At 31.9% G+C, this 8,497-nt stretch overlaps 1 long non-coding RNA gene across 2 annotated transcripts; it reads left to right on the forward strand.

Moving 5' to 3' along the window:
• The first annotated feature begins 3,514 nt into the window (after window positions 1–3,514).
• Window positions 3,515–7,985, forward strand: LOC117685208 (uncharacterized). Of its 2 annotated transcripts, XR_010713214.1 has the most exons (5): window positions 3,515–3,743; window positions 3,855–3,920; window positions 4,470–4,707; window positions 5,623–5,778; window positions 6,632–7,985. It is a non-coding gene; the product is annotated as an uncharacterized lncRNA (long non-coding RNA). The 2 variants fall into 2 exon arrangements; XR_010713213.1 differs by lacking the exon at window positions 3,515–3,743 and having other exon boundaries at window positions 3,762–3,920; window positions 6,632–7,984.
• The last annotated feature ends 512 nt before the right edge of the window (window positions 7,986–8,497 follow it).

Below are 8,497 nucleotides of genomic sequence, written 5' to 3' on the forward strand. Positions count from 1 at the left end.
CTAAACCAATCAGATTTCAGTATTTAACATGAAAGTATAATTAAACTTTTTATTCCCTAGCACACTGTTTTTCATCATGTAAAATAACATTTTACACGCTTTTGGTACTTATATAGTCAATTTATAGAATAGAAAGTATTTGTTAAATTATTTGAAATAGACAGTACATCTGTACAACGATGCCCTAGCCGATAAGGGGTCCGTTTGAAATGAACATTAATTTTCTCTACCATGAATATAAATGACTGCTCCAATTTTTTTTAATTGGACTGCACATTTCTCTTTGCCATAAAATCTTATTTCCAACACTTATTAGCCCCGTCATCCTTATATTTGTAAGAAAAGATATATAGACTGCTTCATGTATCAACACCTTTAACAGTACAGAAATATTTCTTCTGGTTAAGTTCCATTGTAATCTTGCAGTGTATTTCGCATTTCATAGGTTGGGAACAATTCCCCTTAGGAGAGACTGTGTTGTTAAAGCGAGATCGTTCCTCTCTACAATAATAAAAACTTCCCAAAAATGCAAGATTTTTTTTATGTATTTCAAATAAATGAAAAATCCAAATTTAAAAAAGTGCAGGTTAGAAAAGCAATCTGAGGAAATTTTACTTTCTAAGACTGACCGTTTTGGCCTAAATGATCATAAAGAAACAGCCAAATCATCTCCTAGGGGAATTTGAGTCTGACATAATCATGATTATTTCGTGCAGTCCGCAATTTTTTTTTTTAGATCTCTGTAGGTTTCGACCAATCGATAAACAGAGCGTGTGAATTTCAATCCTGTGAGTTTCTATAAAGCTATGAATTAACAATGAGTTTCGGTATTTTTTTTGTTCTAATAGTAGAGGGAATCATATACAGTTCTATAATGCTTGAGCAGTCAATAGACCAGAATATTTTTCCCGAGGTGCAGGGAACAGCTCAGTATGATCTATTGTTGGCCGAGGGCAATAGATCATACTGAGCTGTTCCCTGCACCAAGGGAAACAATTCTGGTCTATTGACTGCTCAAGCATTAAATAAATGTTTTATTACCTAATTCCTTACAATTTGCATATTACAGATGGTTTCTTGCCATTATGCAATATACGTTTTTTCATCGTTTACATGCACAAAACCTGCCGCATGCTTAACAACATCTCAAATTAATACATGTATTAGTTTACACAAAGAAGGGGGAGTCTTCAACCCTTTAGATTTACCTTTTATGAGGCTTTAAAACTACTCCATTTTGATAACATTGAATTTGGTTTCACCAAGTACTAAAAACAGCGTCTATGTAAAGGAATATACATTTCCTGAGAACTATCGAAAGGATGAAACATTAACATACATGCGTTCTGAAATGCTGTGTTGCTGATCAAATAGATCGCAGTCTATTGACCGGCGGTCCAATAGATCGCAGTCTATTGACCGGCGGTCAATAGACCGAAGTCTATTGACCGGCAGTTCAAAATAGTTGCAAATATTTAATTTGTAATAAAACAACAAAAGCCCTTTGATTAGGTAATAATAATAATTATGTTACTTACATAATTATTGTCCGTGAGTGTTTTAATACAGTCTGTTTTAATTGTTTATTGTGTATGCGTGCGTATTTTTCTTTTCTTTTTTAATGACGTAATGGTTATGCAACACCTGCAAAATAGTTCTAATCGCACTCGTGTACAGACTGTTTTTATAAGCACAGATGTTTGCACTCTTCACATTATCAGGGTGTAAAATTGGTGGCAGTATTTGTTACAGACATGAACTATATACGCCAGTCTTTTAATTAAAAAGTTTAGTGATTTTTACCTTAGAGATCGGCTGACAGTGAACAGTGAAAATCCAAGTCGAAAATCTTGAATATGGGGTACATGCCACCCATATCTATTCTTGTAAATAATAAACTTTGCCAAGACGAACAGAAAAAAAAACAAGGTGGAAATCCTTTAGTACGACGTGTTTTGAAACAAGCTATTTGGCGGTAGGGGGCAGTTATTTTTACACAATTCACGGTAGCCATTTTCTAGAATATGGTTACAAATGTACTTGTTGTCAAATATAGAATTTAGACTTTAATTGATTTTAAACTTTATCTTTATTAACGGGTTTATAAAATGAGTTCTGGAGATAAATATGACAATAGAAAATAAAGGGGTTCTTGGCTGTTGCACCAATTAATATGTCTTAGTAGCCCCCCCCCCCCCCCCCCCCCGTTGTATACATATATAAGCAAAAACGATAACATGTTTGCAGATGTAGAAAGCACAGAGCACATTTTGTATTTTTTGTATTTTGTGCGAAAAAAAAAACACCAGCAACACAAAACCAGTTCTATACATATAACCATAAACGTTTGTATATGAAAAATTAAACAAATTTAAAATCATCAGTGATTTTAAGGTTCATGTTTATTTAGTTTTTTCGGCAAGTATAACAATACACAATATTTATATTTTCTACTGTATTTGTGATAACATCATGAGTCAACTTTGAAGCATAAAATCCAATAATTTCATAATAACATAGCCCAAAAACGGTATTGGATGTGCCGCGTAGTAAAACATAGCATGTGCTACAAATAAAAATAGTGGCTTTAATATATGTAATTTTTTAAGTGTAAAGATTGTAAATGATATAAATATAAGTAATAAGAAATCATTTTATGAATATTAAAAGGCAATACTTTCGATCGGAGTGTGGTCAAATCTATCATAAAGCCCTTCGGGCTTTATTGGATTTGACCACGCCCCGACCGAAATTACCACCTTTTTATACTCAAAGAATGATTCTTTATTCCTTTATATTTACATTTTTCAGTGTCTTTGCCTGTGATAACACTACGTATCGATTTTGTACTATAAAACCCATAATACAAGTCACGCCAAATTGAGGCGCCAGCGGGGTTTGCTTATATATATTTAAATATTTAATCGCACAATGGCTAAAAATTATATAAATATAAGTAATAAGGAATCATTCTTTGAATATTATGAGGTGATAATTTCGGTCAGGGCGTGATCAAATCTATCATAAAGCCCTTCGGGCTTTATTGGATTTGATCACGCCCCGACCAAAATTATCACCTCATAAGAGACAATGCCAGTAATCATTGAGCTTTGTCCATATAATAAGTGGAAAGTGTAAAAAATTATTTTTCCTTGATATTGTTATGTTGATACATATAGGTAAGCGGTATTTTAGAAATGTGGTATTTTTGGCCACATGGTCATTGTTTCCATGGCAACAACCAAAAATAGACAAAAACACTAAAATACCAACAAATCATCAAATTTGTAAAAATAACAATGCATATCAACATAAAATTTTGTTAAATTTGAAAAAAAATGATAACACTAAAATTTGCATTTATTTGGAAATCAGAATGTCAAAGTATTATTTCCCAAATTGCTTTTTTAACGTTTTTCATTGTAAAATTTAAAGTATTTTTAAAAATTAATTTCTCTAAAAAGCAACCTGAATTTGTTTTGATTCTATATTAGATAAAAAATTCTTACATTGTTTTATAAGATTTATCAGTGAAAAACGGTAGTCAATGTGTATAAAAGAAATAACATTAAAAGCAAAGTAACCAAACCTCGATTTTGAATATGTAATATTACCCCCCTTTATGGAACTCTTCTGCGGCGGAGGTTCAATTAAACTAACAGGAAGTGGAAACCAAACATGTTGTCTGCTCAGTTGGTTGTAGTCTGCTTGAATTTGCAAGGGACTTACAGCAACTTGTAATGGTAGGTGATATTTTATAAATATGTCTGATCTATGCCAAAGATATTTAATGTAAAACATCTATATTGCTTCATAAACAGATAAAAAATTTGACTTTTTGATTGATTTTACAGGGAGTTGTGGTTGCTTGATGTTTGTTTAAAATTGCAGACGAATGACATCTGATTCAACTTGTAAATGTTAGTGTTGTTCCGTCAACATATGTGATGAGTTTAGATTAATTTCAATTAAATTGTCTAAAATAAAAATACACTCTTTACCAATTTTACACAGATTTTTAGAAAGAATTGGAATGACTTATAAACTTTGCTCAATTGTTTTAATTGTCATCCGCTTGAAATTGCAGAAAAATTACAGTATCTTTTGAAAATATGTGTATTTTTGTCAGTATGTTGGATGGATTTCAAATAAGTTACCAGTAATAATGTAGAGCATTCATAAATTAATGCAAATTTATATGAAAAATACATAACCCCCACTCTCTCTCTCTCCCCCCCCCCCCCACTAACATATAAAAAGACAGATTGTTTATTATACATTCTCTTTTAATGGGCAATTTTAATTTTCAATTTTTAATTCCAAATCAAGCCTCCATGATGATAAGATTACACTATCATAGTTAGATTCTCAGATGTAGTACATGTATGTTTGTTTTGGAAATACATGAATGCTCAATATCAGTTCATTAACAAGCTTTTATATTAATAAGATATCTTGTTCTCTTTTAGATGGAAATCAGTTTGTCTGTAGCTTAGCTTTTTCACACCGAATGATACCTGTGGATATACAAAAAGACCTGGCCAAGACATATTATTCCTATGACATGTTGTAATCTTTCCATAGATGCACACCTCCGACAGTTTTCAATTTGTAGGAGTATAAAATCAGAATCAGAATTATTGAAAATAAGGGGAGGTTTCTTCAGTGAAGATGATGAAAGACTTATACCATCTGTCCAAAACACAGGTATGTGACATGTCTTACGAATGTATCATGTTTCATAATATGGTTATGAATATCAGACAATTAAATTCAAAGACTTGCAGAATTTAAATTAAACACCTTTATCAATAAGAACATGTGATTAGTTTTGAAAGAGTTGCTTGAAAATCTCTGAATTAACAGAAAAAATGACCCATAGAAATTTTCTTTGCTTCATAGTGAATTAGAATTTTCTCTCTATCATTTTCTCTCTATCTCAAAGCATCTAATTTAATTGTAGTAACTGTGCCTTCAGTTTGACAATGACAGACACTAGCTTGCAAATGACAAATTCATATGTTGTTTGCTTTGTTTTGTTTTTAATGTTTTGAATCAGGAAAAATAAGTACAGGTATAAATGGACTGAAGTGTACATAATTACTTGTACTTGTGAATTTAACTAAGGGCATTTTCTTATGTAACCATCTCTCTGTCTTTCCTCACTTATATTTCTCTTCTTTAATATTGATGTTGCAAGATATATCTGTGCATTACTGTGAATCAATCAATTATTACAATGCAGATAGAGGTAGATTCTTTCAGATCATCAAAAAGTTTGGCATACACAAGAAACTTAATCTACCAGCATTAAGTCTACAGATTCATACTAAGTCAAAAAATGTGAATTAAGAAATTGCAAAGTAAATTTTAAGATTTTGAGCATATTTTTTTATATTGAGTGACAATTGTAAAACTGTCAGTGGAACAAAAATTAAGCATTAGTAGACATAACTGGGAATGTAGAATTAAAAAAAAATATGCCTGCCAGAATGATTATATCAAAAGTATGTGTAAAAATTTTGATTGCATCATTACTTGACCATGCAGTGGGCATTTGTGAAAAAAATTAGTTAAGTAATGATAAACACATTTACAAATGAGTTTTAACATCTTATTTAGATATGTTCTTGGTGTTGGATGGAGGTCAAGTAGGATGTGTTCCCTTGGATGGACATGTAATCATCAAAGCAAGAGCAATTCAAAAGGAACCATAACAAGAAGAGCAGTCATTCTTCCTGAAGAAGTATTATGATTGTCTTATTAGAATTGGTTCAGGTTTGTCAATTATTTTGGTTATTATGGCACTGAGATTAAAAACACAGAATCTTTATTTCTCTCTCTCTCTCTCTCTCTCTCTCTCTCTCTCTGTTGATAAATAAAGCCTAGGACCAGTAGTCTGTCAAAATATATTGGCCTGCAAAAAATTTACTTGCCCCCATATATCCATATGTGTAACATTCAAAATTGATTACAAATTGTTTTAGACTTTTGGCTTTTTAAATATTAACAAGTCCATCATACTTGTCAATTTTTTAATTTCACTAGCAGGAATAAAAAAATTTCTGGCCGCAGTCTTCGGACCACTGAGTTTTTGTAATGACTGATGTTGCAGTCCAAATTAAATAAATTCTTTACTGCGAGCGCTTTAAGCCATGTTGGCTCTTCAAACAGTTACACAAAATTAAACGTAGGTAATCAAATAATTGATTTGCTTTTTATTATCTCACCTGAGCTGAAAGCTCAAGTGAGCATTTCTGATTACTTTCTGATTACATACATATATGTCTGTCTGTCTTTCCATCCATCTGTAAACTTTTTGCATTTTTGACTTCTCTCCAGAACCACTGGGTCAGTCTTAACCAAGGAATATAAGTAGAACAATCTTTTGAAAAGTCTTTTAAAAAGGGATTTGATGTTTAACATAGGAATATGTGCAGTAAATTTTAAAGATTTTTTTAAACAAGGTATACTCTTAATTGTTATTTTAGATATGTTGTTCTGATACCATGAAGTTAATTTGATGAGCTATATTGTTGCTCAGATTAGTGAACTGGCTTCTGGGCCTCTTGTTTGAATTTTTTAGATGATATCTCCATCATTTACCGTAATAGTTTTTCAACTTTTACAGGAGTGTGTTCCAATTGTAGAAAACATCTTGTAAAAAGGATGGAATCAGATAAGGAGAATACACAAGGGGAAAATGAAGTAGACACATATCCAGTTGGTTCTGCTGAAGTTCTTCACAAAGGATGGGCTTTGAAGTCAAAACGCGAGTTTAAGTGATTCACTGAATCTCAAAAATCTTTCTTGAAAGTTTGAGGTTGTAGAAAGCAGTGGTCATAAACTTGACCCAGAAGATGTAGCCTACGAGATGAGAAGAGTGAGAAATGCAGAAGGAAAGCGGATTTTCAGAATTGATGAGTTCCTTTCAGGAAATCAAGTTTCCAGCTATTTCTGCAGATTGGACTTAAAAAGGAGGAGGATTCCTGTTGTGATCAGATGGTTGGAGAAAAGGACCTAGAAGCTGAAAATGATTTGGACAATTTTAGAAGCTTGGCCACTTTAGCATTTTATTAGAACTTCTGATTCACTATTTTTAGGCCACCCGAGTCACTCAGGTGACCTATTGCTATCTGTATTTGTCCGTCATCATTCGTTTTACATTGGTTGTAAACTTTTGAACATTTTTAGCTTCTTTTTTGAAACCACTGAACCAATTTAAACCAAAGTTAATGTATGTACTAAAGTACATACCAGGTATATATTTATGATGAGGAAGAGTGCCTCTTCCAAAATTGGGAAGTTCATGGCCCTGGGTGAGGTTTTCTGGTGTTAGGGTGGGGCTCTAAATGCAGTAATTCTTTGAAAATCTTCTCCTATGCTCCTGGGTATTAATCCGATGAAATAAGTATATAGTTATGATATAGAAGAATGCCTCTTTCAAAGTTATGAATTTATTGGCCCCTGGAACAGGAGTTTTCTTGTAAGGACAGGGCTCTAATGATTATGTATAGGGTAGGCTAGTGTAATTTTTGCCCAATTATTTTTTTGTTCTTAAGATTTGTTCAATTATGTCACTGTATGTTATGCCATGATGTTTTAATAATTTTTTTTAGAATTTCGAAAGTGTATTGGATTAAACTATCCCGGAATAAAAAAATGATTTCATAATAGCCCTATATTATAATGCACATGAATATACATTGAAAGAGCCACACTGCAGGTACTCAGGTGACCGATAAGAACCATGGGCCGCTTGTAAAATGTAGTATTGTTTGTGTGCTATGTAAACTCATCATGTATATTTTCAACTGAAACTCTTCACTTTGAACTGTTGAGGTTAGTCATTGTAGATGTCATAAACGGGGGTGATAATTTTGTTAAAACAAATTAGGAAAAACAAATTTAGGCAATGAACAATTTTTATATACATGTATGATGTCCTTTTGTTAGAAGCAAGAAATATTTAAATAACTTTTATGTAACCAAGTCAAACTTCACCTTAAACAAATTTGTACGGTTAAAATTGCATTTCTATTAAATAAGTAAGGTAGATAATATTCTGCTGTTAATTTTGCTTAACAAGAAAACAAATTCAAACAATTGAAAAATTACCGCTATGTATAATGGTAATGTTAAAAACACTGATTAAATTTATAAAAATTATAAAGTTTGTATCTCCGTCAAAGTGTCTCTCTCTCTCTCTCTCTCTCTCTCTCTCTCTCTCTCTCTCCACACAAACAGATAAGTGTTGCCATACAAATCCTTTTCATAATGTGTTTATTATTTTGGTAAAGTTTTTATGAGTTTTAAAATTTAAACATTTCATTATTGTAACACATAAAGTGTGTGAAGGCTTATAAAACCTATCTCGAGTCTGATTTGTATGGCAAAAATGTGTTGTTAGGGAGAACATAATGTTGCTATGGACATGATTTAGAAAAACTAAAGAGAATGGAAGTGATTGGAAAGAATTAAATAATGATGTTTTTAA

Source organism: Magallana gigas, chromosome 4 (genome assembly GCF_963853765.1).
Source record: "Magallana gigas chromosome 4, xbMagGiga1.1, whole genome shotgun sequence".
Classification (NCBI taxonomy): domain Eukaryota; kingdom Metazoa; phylum Mollusca; class Bivalvia; order Ostreida; family Ostreidae; genus Magallana; species Magallana gigas.